At 42.2% G+C, this 14269-nt stretch overlaps 1 protein-coding gene and 1 pseudogene across 10 annotated transcripts in view; one reads left to right on the top strand and one right to left on the bottom strand.

Annotated features, from left to right (window-relative positions):
* LOC105493193 (tetratricopeptide repeat, ankyrin repeat and coiled-coil containing 1) overlaps nucleotides 1-14269 on the top strand; it is a 263922-nt gene that overhangs the window by 78293 nt on the left and 171360 nt on the right. The window lies entirely within an intron of this gene.
* On the bottom strand, nucleotides 9687-12898 carry LOC105493239 (glutathione S-transferase Mu 3-like; annotated as a pseudogene).

Below are 14269 nucleotides of genomic sequence, written 5' to 3' on the forward strand. Positions count from 1 at the left end.
TTGATGTTCCAGATGGCCTCTGATCATTGAACCCTGTTGTCACTTGTTAGTCCTTGACATGACTTTTCCCGTAGTATTGGATTCTACTGATCACTCCTCATCAAAGCTTTCTCTTCTGGGTTCCTATGCACCATTCTTTTCTCTTTTTCTTGAGATAGGGTCTGGCTTTGTCACCCAGGCTGGAGTGCAGCGGCACAATCTCGGCTCACTGCAACCTCTGCCTCCTTGGGCTCAAGCGACGCTCCCACCTCAGCTGGTCAAATAGCTAGGAGTACAGGCGTTAGCCACCAGACCTGGCTAATTTTTTTTTGTATTTTTTATGGAAACAGGTTTTCACCATGTTACTCAGGCTGGTCTCAAAACTCCTGAGTTCCAGCGATCCACCTGCCTCGGCCTCCCCAAAATGCTGAGATTACAGGCATGAGCCATGGTGCCCGGCCCCTTTGCACCATACTCGACTGCTTTGTTTTTGCATCTTTAATTTCCTCTTAGGTCCTGCTGTATCTGCCCTTATGTTCCTGGTTCATCCTTGGTGGTTTTCTTTTAGTCTGCTCAGCCTTTCTGGGGGAGACCTCAATAATTCTGTGGCTTCAGCCACCACCCACACTTCAATGGACCCCCCAGGTCTCTCTGAATTCATCTTCCTCTTAGACAATCTTTTGGACATTTCTGCTTGGATGACTCATAGGTACTTTTAACTCAGGATATCCAAACTGAACTCATTTCCCCCCCAGTTATTGCCTGCTTCCTGCTCCCCACTCCAAACCACTCACCCCATGCTTGTCTGCTTTTCCCATTTTGGTCATTGGCACTACTTTCTACCCTGTCACTCAAGCCAGAAAATTTGTGACTCATCCTTCAGCCCTCCCTCAGCCCCATTTTAAAATTGCTGATTACATTTTATCTTAATTTCCTAAATAAAGAAGGAAAAGGCAAACTTAAGTCATTCCACTGTGAAAGGAAAATATCTTGGGCCCCCAAATCGCTAAAGCTAAAAGAAAATTCAAGCTGGGAACTACTTAGGGCAAACCTGCCTCTCATTCTATTCAAAGTAATCCCTCTGCTCACTGAGATAAATGCACATCTGATTGCCTCCTTTGGAAAAGCTAATCAGAAACTCAAAAGAATGCAACCACTGGTCTCCCACCTACCCGTGACCTGGCAGCCTCCCCCCCCCCATTTCCAGTCGTCCTGCCTTTCCAGACCGAACCAATGTTCATTTTACATATACTGATTGATGTCTCCTGTCTCCCTGAAATGTATAAAACCAAGCTGTGCTCTGACCACTTTGGGCACATGTCATCAGGACCTCCTGAGGCTGTTTGAAGGGTGTGCATCGTCAACCTTGGCAGAATAAACTTTCTAAATTAACTGAGACCTGTCTCCAATTTTGGGACTTCACTAACATTTAATTGTAAATGTTTAAAACTTATCACTGGGCCTATATAAACAGGTGTAATAATACAACACATTAGTGACCATTTCTATAATACACATTTCATGCTAGATATAGTCCTACAAACTTGTCATGTTTTATTTCTGATTTTTTCACAGCTATTCTGAGGTATGTCATCTTTGTTACAAGTGAGGAATCTAGGGTCAGAGAGCTTACATCCAGGCCCAGGGGCACAGGGCCAGGAAAGCATGGTATAGTTGGGATTTAGACCACACGGGCTGGTGTTGGTTGACCTGACCCCAACACCTTTGCCTTTGGTATCATGCCACCTTGTTTTGAGTTGTTTCCATAACGCCACAGCACTGTTGTAGATATCTGGCAAGCAGATTGACTTTGGGTAGCAGTAACTGGTCTTGTTCATATCTGAATCTGTTAATGTATATTTTTTCTTATAATCAGTGGTAAAGACATGACTCTTGATGGTCCATGTCATCTGTGGCTTCATCTAGATACCAGTCCTGGCTCTTCCATGAACTGTCTATTAGCTGGGTTGCCTGAGACAAGGACAGTAGGATCATACTGCTTGCCCTCTCAGAGTTTTTATGAGAAGGAAATGGATTGCTGTACAGGGAAGTGCTTTCAAATTCAGGGCATTTTTGAAAAGTTGTGTTCAATTGTGGGACTTGATCATTTGCTGGCTTACACAAGCCCTCTTTTTTAATAAACGATAATGTGAACATAGAAATTATCCTGGATTTCTGATGTTGATGCTGATCGTTCTTGCACAGGCAGAAAAGGCAAGAAACAACCTTGTTTTTATAGCACATATAGACCTAAATTTTATTAGTCCTTAGTAAAACTAGTTTAGAACAGGTAAGGATATGATCTACAAAAATCATACAGAACCTTTTTGGGTATAGGCGGGTGAAGGAAAGCAGAGTCTACTGAAGTTGTTTTTTGTAGAGATGGGCTCTTGCTATGTTGCCCAGGCTGGTCTTGAACTCTTGGCCTCAAGTCATTCTCCCACCTTGGCCTCCCAAAGTGCCGGGATTACAGGCATGAGCCACCACAATTGGCCCTCTTTATTCTGTTAAATTGCTCTTGGGAGCATGGATGGACTTTTGTGCTGTACCACAGTGAACTGTAAATTGAGACCTGGCTATTCTGTATTTTGTTTCCTCATAGGTCCCTCCTTTGGCCCTGTTCTGAAAAGGAAATGCTCCTTTTTCTTCATAGGTCTCCCTCTTCCATCATATTTGGTTTTTAAAGTGTGTCTAAGGAGAGGGCCCTTTTAATACATATATAAACCCAATCTATTGTGGAATTTAGAAATTGTGTAACTTTGAAAGTCTTGGGTTTTTTTTGTTTTGTTTTGTTTTGTTTTGTTTTGTTTTTAACGAAATTGCCCTGTAAATTTGGGGACAGTGCTGTGTATTTTGCAGAATTGTTTTGACTGAACTTGACAGACTATGGAGCACAGTAGGTCCTTGGCAGGTGGTAGCCCTTCCCATCCAAACTTACTTATCAGAGGCCTAAATGTTCAGATTTTAAAAGGGTTACACTGGTTTGTGTTAAGATTCAAGAAGAATTTATGTAAGTGTTGAGAAAGGGAGGGAGGAGGGTGTATGACAGCAGTGGTTCCTGGGAGTGTGCGCCATCAGGGACTGCTTCAGCAGCAGCAGGAGAGCTGTACCCCAGACCTAAAGAACCGAATTCCAGGGTGGGGTCCAGCAGCCTGCCCCTTAACAAGTCCCCCGGGTAACTCTGTTACACTTAACTGGCCTAATGTTACAGATTTCAGCCTGAAGTCCACCAGAGGGATAGTGAGGACCTCCCCAGAATGGTGGAAGCAAATGGAGAGGAGCTGGGACTGGTGAGATAGAGCCCTCTTTGGCTGTCTACCAGACAAGGAAGGGAGGCCATGAGAAGGAGGAGGGGCTTTAAGTTTGGTGAACTAAAAAGGATGGTGCTTTATCAGCAGGAACCTGGACCCAGACTAGTGAGTGGGTTTTGGAAGTAGGGAGAGGAAGATGGGTTTAGTTTTGGACGTGTTGAGGTATGTGTAGCCAGGGTTGATGACAGCAAGTTGGAAATAAAGTTGTGTAACTGTAGCACAGATAAAGAATGGAGAAACAGATATGTGACTTGCCTACATAGAGGCAGCAGTTGAAGTGAGTATTCTGGCCATTTTTCCAAGGGTGATAGCACAGAGAAACGAGAGCCAAGAATAGACTGATGTGGGATTGGGTGCTTGGGAGTACAGCATTTGTTTCTCTTTCAGAAGAATAAGTGAAAATGCTTAGGAATACATAGTGACATGTTTTTTTGTTTAAGAGCCTCACTCTGTTGCCTAGGCGCAAGTGCAGTGGCATGATGAGAGCTCATTGCAGCCTCGAACACCTGGGCTCAGATGTCCCACCTCAGTCCCCCAAAGTGCTGTGACTACAGGCATATGCCACCTCACCCAGCTAATTAAAAAAAAATTTTTTTTTTGTAGAAACAAAGTCTCACTGCTGGTCTCAAATTCCTGGACTCAAGTGATCCTCCTACCTTGGCCTCCCAAAGTGTTGATTACAGGCGTGAGCCACCACACCCAGGCTGTGATACCATTTTAAATTAAACCAGGTTATCAGAACAGCATTGCAGTTTTGCCATTTACCTTTAGGCCCCATGCTGTGTAACAGAGACTTGTTCTTGGATGTCATTTTATCTGGAAATCCAAGGCTTAGGGTGCTAAGGCATGGTTTTAGTGCCTGTCTTTCCTCCAGAGGAAGAAGTGGAATGAGGTGTTAAGAGCTAAGGTGTGACCTTAGAGCAGGCTACTGAGATTCTCTAGGTCTCAATTTCCTTATCTATCGAAAGAGGATAATTATAGTTCCCACCTGGTGGTTGTGAGGACTAAACAGGAGGATGTCTGTGAAATAAGTATCTCTACTTCTGCCATTGCTTTTGTGGTTGGTTGCTGGATTTGTGAAGTAAAGGCCGTCCGTTTGTATTAATAAATCTTCCATTTGTATTGATTTACAATATCAATGAGAATTATAAAAAGTGATGTCAATTGGAGATGAATGCAGTTTTATTTTTAGCGAATTATCAGTACATTGAAATATGGGCTTTATTAGGTTTGTGAGAAGGCAAAAAAGTTGGCTTGAGAAGTTTTACAGCATAAAAACAAGAATCAGATATTTTAAAAATTATTTTATATCCAGCTTTGTTGCAGACTCACATATTTTGCTGTACCAGGAAGATGTTTTGCTGAGACCATGAAAACTTAGTACATCTGTGCAACATCTTCATTATATCTAGAACAATTTTACATTCACTGTCTCTAATTCAAAGCCATTCAAGAAACATGTGTCTTGTTTTCCACTGGGTTCTAATTGGGCTGTTTTTCCTTAGTGGGAGACATTTGGACCACACACTTACATTTAGGAAATAACTTGGTAACTGGGCTACATGTGCAAGAGTGTATAAAGAATGGTCTCAGTGTGGGAAAAGCAGCTTCTGCAACTCCCTTTTCCTCCCCAAGAAAAGTAAGCTGTGTGTATGTGTGTGTGCATGTGTTTTCTGTGCTGCTTCACAATAGTGAGTTTTGTTCTTTAGGTCTGAGAGATGTTTCATACTGTCTGTGTTAATACAAGTGGTGACAGAATCAGTGATCAGAGGTTTCATTGCAGAGTTACTAAGAGCTTTAATTGAACCTTTCACTGGGTTTTAGAGGAAAAACATCTGATGTTCATACATGGCACGTAACATACCTTCAAGTATAAGGCTTGAAAACTTCATAGGTTTGATTAGTTTTATGGGACCCCTACAAGTAACATGTCATCTCCACCCATAGGAATTAACTCTAATTCCAAATTTAGTTGAAGTGGTGTTCTCTCTCTCTCTCTCTCTCTCTCTCTCTCTCTCTCTCTCTGTGTGTGTGTGTGTGTGTGTGTGTGTTAGCTTGCTGTTGGGTTGGGTTTGAATGCTTTCAGTTTAGTTCAGAACTACCACCCCAGCTCTTCCAGAACTGCACGAGGCTTGCACCATTCTGGGAAGTTTGGCTGCTGCCACAGCTGAAATACTGAGCCAGACTTAGTTTATTTTATTAGTCTAGAAAGAGTATTGCGCTCTTGCAGCTGTTCCTAACCATGAAAACAAAAACCATCTCGGTTACCCAGGATCCATGAGAAATTGGCAATGGCCCAGTTTACGTCCATGTATTTTGGACTCTGAATTATATTTATCTTCCTACGGGCATCCCCTGATTTAGGGCATGCAGCTGGGGAATGACCTGTGACTGTATGAGGCAGTGAGGGCGGGAGAGGCCAAGCCTTGGGTACCACATTCACTAGGAAGCCTGATCCAGTTAACCAAAACACTGCAGTTTCCAGAGTACAAGTACTTTCAGAAAGAGTGAGGAGAGCACCAAGAAAACAGTACAACCAACAGCATGTATTACAAACACCTGTCTCAAATATGAAGTGTGGCGTTTTGTTTTTGTACATGGTCTCTCACAGTAAATTTCTGGAGTCTTTTTCCTGTCATGCCAGGCCTGGTTTTTGTAGATAGTAATTTGGTGGCAATGGACTTTCTTGATAAATAGGGCTTTTACAGACTATCTGAAAATGAATCATGGGACTTGCCTTTAATTGCTAGCAGTGGCGTGTATGTGACATACTCCCTCCTGCTAATGTGTGCCAGTCAGTAGGTTACTGTTTAATTTTCTGAATTTTAATGGGATGATGCAGTAAGAAGGCGCTCCCCAGAAATGGGCCCCTCAATCTTGGACTTCCCAGCTTCCAGAACTGTGAGCCAAACAGAAGTTTATAAACAAATTTCTATTGTTTATAAATTACCCTCTCCATGATATTCTGTGACAACAGTACAGTACAAAATGGACTCAGACAAGGGATCTGTAAACTTGGATGGGTGGAGAAAAACTTAACTGTATTTTCACTAACCTCTAGCCAAAATATAGCCATTGCTCCAATCATGAAAGTGGGCAACCAACCACGTAAGATCAACAGGACATGTAACTTTGTCACTTGGAAATTAACTGATTTTTGTATCACGTTGTGGAAATAATTTACAATACATTTATGCCCATCACTGCTTTAAAAACTGCAGTAGTTATAAAACCTGCTGCTGTGTCGTCTTTATGCGTTAAGCACGCTTTGGTATATCAGGTTTGCTTTTTAAACATTTTGCTATCTGTGTTTCAATATAATTAGTTTTCTTTGTAATAAGACTTTCTACTTAAAAATCATTCAAAAACACTCTGAAGGTACAGATTGCTAAAGCCATCCATGGCACTTAAAAGGTTACAGATTCGTGCCTTGGATATGGCACCCTTGTGTCTTTCTCATCCTTGTTTGAGACTAGATTTGTTAACTTTTTTTTTTTTTTTTTTTAAGTCTTAACATACTTGGCCTTTGTTTTCTAGCATGACTTGTCTGTGACTTTTATCATCTGGAGCTCTGGTATTCCCCTTTTGGGGCTGTTGGAGTTAATTAAAAAATTAAGCCTTCAAGTCCAACAGAGCTTAAAGGAAAAAAAAAAAAAAGAAAGAAAAAAATAAAGCCATTGTCCATGCCCATATGCCCTTTCTCACAGGCTTCTGTGAAACTGCTTACTGCAACGAAATGTTTATGGCCAAGAATGGTTTCCTTTACAAATTCCAGAGGAGAGCACAGTGATGCATATGCTGATATCATTGCTTTAGCTATGGGAAGAGATGATGCTGTGTGGCTTGTATGAATTTGATTCAGCTCTCCACTGCAGTATCACTGCAGGCATATCTTGGTTAATTTTGAACTTGATATCCAAGGTTAAAACCTCACTAAATTTATTAGACTGTGTAAAATTGCCCAGAGAAAGATATTGAGATCGTTAGGCCGTTTCTCACTGCATCCTGTCACCGTGTAACAAGCTTTATGCAATTTATTCACAAGAAATGAGGCAGTTTTCTGAGTTTTTCTTGAATACCATGGTTGCTGAGTTCTGGGTAAGTGTTAGGAATAGGAGCAGCCTTACTTGTATGACACAAAGGCGTCTGTCTCCCCAAATCCTCCACATTGGCATTCTAGCCAACTCCCAGGGTTCTCCCCCTGGGGGCTAATGAACTCAAGAGCTTGCCCATTTTGGTGTGTGTTCTGTTGCATGGTACCTCCAGGTCACACGTGGACGACACTGTAGTTTGAAATAACTGATTACTCGGGGACTGTACTGTAGATGTCTCTCAATGGAGGCAGTTTTTTTTTTTTTTTTTTTTTTTCCCCCAGGATAGATTTGCAGCATGGGATGCTGCTCTGGGAGTGAAGTGTGTGTGAGCATGTGTATGTTTGGCCAAAGCCAATTTATTTTTTCCACCTGTTGAGCAGCTTTGCCTTTGTTTGACTCTCACCACTCCCTGGGGGCTGGTCTCTCTTCTTTTCAACTGAAAGGGGAGGCCTACTAGACTGACCGCATGGTCAGTCTGGGGGTCCAGACTGCCTGGATGCACGCTAAGCTGTGTGACCTTGGGCAGGTCACTAGCTTGTCTGTGCCTCTGTGGAATGGAGATTAACAGTACCTTCCTCAGATGGTGGTTGTGAGGATTTAATGAGTACATGCATGCTAAGTGCTTAGAACAGGGCCAGACATATGGTTAGTGGTAAATAAGGGTTGCTGGCTGCACATTAGAATCACCTGGTGGAGTTTTAAAACCCTGCATGGATATTGAGAACTCCAATCCAAATGAAATTAGGGCCTGGGGAGGTTATAACCTTGTTCAGCAAGTCATTGCACGTCACTAATGAGTGGAGGAGTTTTTTTTGATGTCTTATGTTCTGGGCATTAAGTGAAAGATCCATCTGTCAGCTACATGAGCAAGAGATCGTTCGGTGATGAATAGCTGCCTTTCACAGGCATCTTTGAGGCTGTCTGACCCTTCACTTTGAGGCCAGATCCAGTGCAATTTAAAAATTTTAATTTCCTTAGGTTTATAATACCAGATTTCATTCAGCTGGCACTGATAGATTGAGTGCCTTTTAACACTTTTTGAAAATGTCTTCAAGGTCTCTTCTCTTTCTGTAGTAAAAGCTTATCACCCATATAGTGACCTCCTCTGAGGGGTTCCTTTTTCATCTGTGATGATGGTTTATTATGTACTGTGATTACAGTGGTCTTAGGAACAAGAAAGTTTCCCCCTTTAAAAATTATAATGCCTACAGGTGGAAGAGACCTGAAATGATCCAGTCCAACAGGAAAGGGAACAGTATTCTTGGTGAAATAACAACGTGTCCAGAATCACTTTGTATACATAATGCCTCTACCTGTATTCTGAGAGTTGTAATTGCACATCAGGAAGGTGGGCAGTGTAAGTTGGGGATTGTAGCTCTGTTGTATTGACACAAGTGGGAAACAACAGGAAGGAGAAAGGAAAAGAGAAGAGAATGTAATTCTGAGTGTGGTAGTTGTGGAGCTAACTGCCCTAAGGATTGGGACTTGGGTTTCCAGTTACACAAGAAATTACCCTATGGCCCTAGCCACGCCTTCCACAGAGTTATGTGAGAGGAGGAGACCACACTCAGACCATGGTTCATACTCAAACCCCAGGTGGTTCTCCAGGAGCTTTTTAGGCTGCGTGGCTACTGGGGCCCTGAGGTGATGCTGGTGTCCATAACTGCTACATTTTCATCCTCATGCAAAGCCTCCCTTTCTTTGAGGCATGTATTCTGTGCTGTCCTCATCACCTCCCTATTCCCCCTACCCCCAAGTTCACTGAGGACTTTGGAGGGAGCTGTTTAGTGCCTGAGATTTCAAGTCAGGCCTGACTCACATCACAGATTTGCCTTTACTAATCCTGTGGGCTTTATCATTGTCTGGAATTGTTCCACATCCAAAATTTAAAAATTGATTAAAAAGAACCAGACTCTTTTCAACTTCCCCATTCATTTATTCTGACTGTGTTTGTTCTTTGATCTCTTTGAGACACCATACTTTTTCTCTCTGGCTATCCTGCCTCTCAGGGCTTCATCCCCTTCCTGACCAGCCTTGATTCCACAGCACACCACTCTGAGCACTCCTGTACTGGCCCCTGCACTGTGAACTCCTGATCATTGATCAGATCCTGCATTCACTGGACCATTCCTGGATAGTTCTTGGGGCTGAGCATCAGAGGAGGGAATTGCACAGCACAGCTTATTTATTTATTTATTTAATTATTTTAGCCCAAGTGCTATTTATTTAAAAGAGCAAAAAAGAGTGGAGGCCTTCTAGGGACAGGATGAAACAAAACAAGCAGTGCAAGTCTGCCTCTAGCTCAGCATAAAAGCTTGTTGCCCCACTGGGCCATCTTGTTGATGCGCATCTTGGAGAAGCAGTCAGACTGCATTGTAGGCAGCAGTTTTCTCCAAAGCCTCGAAAGGGCACATGAAAGCCTTCAGATGTGGGAACTCATCCAGGCACTTGGGCTCAAACATGCGGTTCTGATCCAGGACGTCATAGATGGGAAAATCCACAAAGGTGAGCTTTCCCTTGCAAACCATGAGAATTTCTCCCAGGAACATGGAGAATTGTTTCAGTTGTTCAGGTAGCTGTTCCAAGTAATGAGGTTTCAGTACCGTGTGTGTTTTTTGTTTTTGAGACAGAGTCTCGTTCTGTCACCCAGGCTGGAGTGCAGTGGTGTGATCTCGGCTCACTGCAACCTCTGCTTCCCGGGTTCAAGCAATTCTCCTGCCTCAGCCTCCCAAGTAGTTGAGACTACAGGCGTGTGCCACCATGCCCGGCTGACTTTTTGTATTTTTAGTAGAGACGGGGTTTCGCTGTGTTAGTCAGGATGGTCTTGATCCTGACCTTGTGATCCGCGAGAAAAGAGAAGCCTCCCAAAGTTCTGGGATTACAGGCGTGAGCCCGGCCAGGTTTCAGTTTCTCATGGTCAGATTTGTAACAGTGCTGTATCAGTTGTGTGTGGAAATTGGTTGCTTCGTTCTCGAAAATGTCCACTTGAATCTTTTCAGTCTCACCACACATGTGCTTGCCAGCAGTGTAGCACAAGATGCCATTGCTCTGGGTGACCTTGTTCTTCCCATCCATGAAGTTGGGCAGATTAGGAAAGTCCAGGTCTAGCTTGAATATCACATCCAGCCATTGGCTTCAGTCATTGTCAGGAGTGTCCTGGCACGTGTGCCATTTCTCCTCATAGGACGTATCCATGAACTACAGGAGCAGGCAGATGGTGTGTGCCAGCCCACAAATATTCCACTAACCCAGAACCATAGATGAGTTGCACAATGTGATTTTGATGATGTTACTTGTGAGCCTTTGAGGATAGGAGCAGTTTCATAATCGGGTGTTGTGGCCTGGTCTGCAGCCTAGTTTGGATGATCAGAGCTGTTCAGCTGTCCGTTTTATTGTTTTTGGTTTTTGTGAGACTCTCCCGCTGTTGCCCAGGCTGGTTTCAAAGGCCTGGGCTCAAACGATCCTCCCAAAGTGCTGGGATTACACGTGTGAGCCACCATGCCCAGCCAGCTGTCCTTTTAATCTCTTACTTGCCTTCCTCTCATCTACAGGGCTATCCTACACCTTCACTGCACCTCTTACCTTGTTTTTACCTTGTAGAGAAAATGGAGGCATGAATGTTTTTAGCTTCCTGCTCATGTTTGTCCACATGTTGTCTTCCTCTTCTATCGGATTGCACTTGCCTTTGGGTCCCTTGTTGTTTGGCACAGGGTAGCTACGTATGAATGCTTGTAGAATGAAACGCTGCAATTGCTAACCCAACACTCATTCCTTAATTGGAAAATTAGGTTGTAACTCAATTTCTGCCACTTGCTGGTCCAGGAGAGCCAGGGCAAGTTTCTCCATTGCTCACAGCCTGTAGAAGGATATTAATTTTACTGAAAGTTATTAAAGGATAACAGTCTGTTTTTAGGTGCAATCATTCCCTTTGAGAATTATAGATTAAAATTATGTTTCTCCACAACCATTCATTGACGTTGAAATTGGAAAACACATACTTTGCTGGGGTGGGGAGCAAGGCAGGGTCTGACCATTCAGAGGCCCACAGCCTAGTGAAGGAAGCAGGTATATAAACAATTAAAATAAGATGAAGAAGGCTTCTAAGATGAGTTGATTCTGTGGTGTGTTTTGAAGTGGACTTATGAAATTCTTTTGCTTTCTCTAATAGATCTAAACATCTATGTAAATACCTGGATGATATACAGTACTAGTGACAAATATATGGAGTTTTGTCTTCTAGTTAGCAGTGTTTTGCTGCTGTGGTAGGGAGGTAAGTCTCAGCTAGGGAGCACACAGGTGACAGGGAACTGAAGACAGCCTGTAAGTGAACAGGAGCTCACTGCAAGACTGAGCTCTGCCTTGCACAGTAGCCGTTGGCCTGGGAAACATCATGATTATTGCTGGAAATGCTGCCCTTTCTCAGCTCTTCCTTTTTTGAAGGAGAATGTATTGATTTCAGATTTTTGGCTACTGTCTTTGCACTTATCCCTTCTGTGTGCCTATTTGAAATACCCAAATAAAACCTACCTACAGCCAGTGCTTCTGAAAGCCTGATATTTGAGCAGATCTTACTATGTTAAATGTGCATTTTTTCATGTATACACCAAATTATTTTGACCATAAAGTTGGGAATTAGTACTTGGTACCAGAATTCTTAAATTATTAGTCCAAACTCCTTGTTGGAAAAGAATTGCTGTTGATTTTGATTTCCCTTCCATAACAACCCTGCCACTCATTTAAAGACTTTTTTTTTTAAAGTGTTTGTTGTGTGTAATGTATATTGCTAGATGCCATGGGGGATTTGTGGAGTTCAACATTTTTCACCATAATTTTGATCTATCATCATATTAGAACAAGGCAGGGTGTAGAATTAGAGAAAATATATCTTTTGACCATTGTAGCCTGAGAAGGCTTTATGGAGGAGATGGCGTTAGAATTTGGATTGAACAATTCCCTTTACAGGTATATAAAGATGGCTCTCGTACTTAGAAGGAAGCAACTTATTTTATCTTTTCCTCCAAAAGTGAAATTTTCTTTCTACCAAGTACTTATCAAAGTACTAATTTTCTGGCAACTTGAAATACTGGCTAAGGTAAGGTGTTTTTGTTGTTTGTTTTGTAGAAACCCTTCCCGAAACAACCTGTATGAATGTACAGAATATTTTAAATATAGGTTGAAGGTGATTTCATGACAATAGTTTCCACTTAATTTTAGTGCATCAGAACTTAAGCATTTGATTTCCAATTTCATGCCCAGAACTCTTCTAAATTCATATTACTTGTGACTGTAAATTTACTATGCTTTTTAATAACTCATACTTAAATCTGAAGTCTTTTTGCTTAGGACAAAACTATAAAGAAACTAATAGTAGAATAGAGGTTCAATTTGTAGAATGGGTTGTTGAATAAAGAATGAATGGCTGGATCTATGTGTCTTGGAGAATAAATTATAGTTTAATGTCATATTTTCCAGCTCTGCAAATTAAGAAAAATCAGGCTGGGTGCAGTACCTCATGCCTATAATCCCTGTGCTTTGGGAGGCCAAAGTAAGAGAATCACTTCAGCCCAGAAGTTTAGAGACCAGCCTGGGCAACCTAATGAGACCTCCATCTCTATTAAAAAATAATAAGCTGGGCCTGATGGTACATGCCTGTAGTCCCAGCTACTCCGGAGGCTGAGCTGGGAAGATAGCCTGAGCCTGAGAGGACAAGACTGCAGTGAATTGTCACTGTCATGGTGCCACTGCATTCCAGCCTGGGCAACAGAGTGAGACACTCTCTTTAAAAGAAGAAATATGTTAAAAAAAGAAGAACCAAAGGCCAATTCTTTACTTATCAGAATTATTTACGGGTTGTTCTAACCATCCCCCTACCCCGGCACACTTTTCTGGATGAAGCATCTGGATCCTGGAGAAGTTCCATTAGTTGTTCCCAGTGATATTGGCAAGGTCTCTGTCAATTCCTAGGATTTCTCTATTACAGTGGGGAGGTGTGAGAGAAATCCTGGAATGTCAAAAACTTATCAAGGGCTGGCTTTTCCCAGCCTCCTAGGATCTCCTAGGAATGATGAGACATGGCTCTTGCTTTCAGGAAATTTCTGTGTACAGGGTTTTCCATGAGTTTCTAGCTAACAGCTAGTGCCCTGTCTAGCAGATCTCTGTGTGTGTGTGTGGTCTCTTATACTTTGTTTTCTCTTATTTGCTTTAGTCTGTATTATCTTGTAGGCTGCTTCAGACTCAATGCTACCACTACTACTTTCTTGTGGTAAACTGTATGTTGCTAATATGAAGAACAGTTCTAAAGGTGTCATATAGAAGGCATGACTGTTAGATGAGTCAGACTAACTCGGTTTTAAGAACTTTTAAGCTCCTAACACTGAGGATGTTTTTGATGCTTAAGCAAAGAAGGAAAATTTCTTAATTATACGTACCTTAGTTTACAGAGTTTCACTTGTAAATGTTGCTACTCCGGCTTTATTATTTTTGACAAAAGCAGCATCTTCAGATAATTTTGCTTTGAGGCCAGGTGGATAGTTTGATGGGAGAAGCTCCTTCCATTAGAGCGTGCACAGAGTGTGTGTGTTTAGGTATTTGGGGTAACTGGACTGAGGTTTTAAGGTTAATTCAGATGTGGATATGAAGAGATATTGCTAAATGCAGCATTTGCCTCCTAATATCTCATTGTCTGATGTCACATGGATTTAACTGAATTTTCTTGCATTCCTTGCAAGTGTGAATATATAGGAATGTTCTTTGTCAATTATAAACTGCTATAAATGTTGGTTAATTGCTTGATTTGGAGGAAATCGTTCATCTGTGTTCATTGCAGCCTGTCAACAAATACTGAGAACAGGGTGGGTGCGAAGCCTGTGTTCTGGCTTCTGTTTG

This window comes from Macaca nemestrina, chromosome 11 (assembly GCF_043159975.1).
Source record: "Macaca nemestrina isolate mMacNem1 chromosome 11, mMacNem.hap1, whole genome shotgun sequence".
NCBI classification, from domain to species: Eukaryota; Metazoa; Chordata; class Mammalia; order Primates; family Cercopithecidae; genus Macaca; species Macaca nemestrina.